Genomic DNA, 1,542 nt, shown 5'->3' with positions numbered 1-1,542 from the left:
TACATGGACAACTGATTTTAATATATACTATATATATAATAATATATAAGGGTAATTTAAATTAAAGGAAAAAAAATTAAAACAATATGATGTAGAAGAGATTTTTAAAATAATAATTAAAAAAATAAAAATGAAAAACAAAGTAAACTTATTAAAGTTAATCTATATAAAAAAAATTAAAAGATGAATGCTAAAATGAATAATATAAAAAAAATGAAATATACAAATTGAAATAAAAACCTAATTGAAGTAAAATCAAATTAAAAGGGACAATTAATAAAAAACCATTGAAATAGAAATAGGGACCAAAGCGCAATGCGCGCGAATATATGAGAACTAAAACTGGAAATATTCCAAATCCCAAAACACAACGTTTAGATGCGGACTGAATTGAAACAGTATGCAAATCCCAAAGAAAAATTAAAAAAAAAAAGCAAATGAAATCCAACAGGACTCAATTGAATGGATCCACAAAGAAAGAGGACCACGTACGAAAATCAACCAATTAAGGTGAAAAGGGCGCAGATCCCCCTTATTCCAAAAGGCGCCGTTTGGTTTGCATAAAAAATAAAAGCCTTCCCCCTCCCCCCCCCCCCCAAATGTCGTCTGCTACAAATCAAAAAGAAAAAAGAAAGGTTTTCTTCCTTTTTCACTCTGAAGGTTTTCTTCCTTTTTCACTCTGTTAGGACACAAATGGATCGGCCCCTGCTGCTAATCCGCCTCGATCACGAATAACGGCGGCCGGAGGAGCCACAACCAAGTACCTTCGACCCTCTTTGCTTTCTTTTTTCTTTTGTTGTAAAAAAAAACTTAAATAGTAAAATCAAAGCCGCAAATCACCTTTCCAAAAGAATAAAAATTGTTCTCATTTAATTGAAAAACTGTTTTGTATATGAAAAATTCGGATTCTGCTCTCTATTTTCTCTATATCTGTACTGTATTCCCCCAATACAATGGTTTATTTGGGTTTTTATACCTGAAAATACAGTAAAACCTCTATTTTGCTGCGTTTTTTCCGCAGGCATGGCGACGTGGGGCGAACTTGGCGGAGCGGCGCGCGTGGAGGTGAAGGCCGTGTGTGGCGAGGGCTGTTGGAGGCGGCAGCAGTAGGGATTTTTTCTGCCAAAAATGTTAAGGTTTTGGGCCCTTTTGGGCTTAGGGTTTGGTGGTTTATTTTTGGGTCTGTTTAGGTTTTTTAATTTGGGCTGTAATTTTGTATTGGACTGTATTATTATTTGTTTTTGTTTTTTGGTTTTGTATGTGTATGGGCCCGGGAAAATTTGGGCCTGTACAAATGAGAAAATCATTTATTATAATTTAATGATTAAATTATAAAAGTGCAATCGCTATTGAATTTTTAATTTAAAAAATGCATTAAAGACTTAAATAGTAATTAATCAGGAGATTTAATGGTTATTTAACCATTGTTTCTTATGAGATAGTGGAAAGAAGATGATTAAATCCATTTAAATATTCATATTATAATTATAATATATTTAAGCTAAACATGATTAATTATGTTAGTTACATTATTACTAATCT

At 32.3% G+C, this 1,542-nt stretch overlaps 1 long non-coding RNA gene across 1 annotated transcript; it reads left to right on the top strand.

Moving 5' to 3' along the window:
* The first annotated feature begins 247 nt into the window (after positions 1-247).
* Positions 248-1,337, top strand: LOC107890334 (uncharacterized). Its single transcript, XR_001681922.2, has 2 exons — positions 248-760; positions 1,022-1,337. It is a non-coding gene; the product is annotated as an uncharacterized lncRNA (long non-coding RNA).
* Positions 1,338-1,542: the final 205 nt, after the last annotated feature.

This window comes from Gossypium hirsutum, chromosome A09 (assembly GCF_007990345.1).
Source record: "Gossypium hirsutum isolate 1008001.06 chromosome A09, Gossypium_hirsutum_v2.1, whole genome shotgun sequence".
Lineage (NCBI taxonomy): Eukaryota > Viridiplantae > Streptophyta > Magnoliopsida > Malvales > Malvaceae > Gossypium > Gossypium hirsutum.
This window is presented reverse-complemented; position numbering and strand designations above follow the sequence as displayed.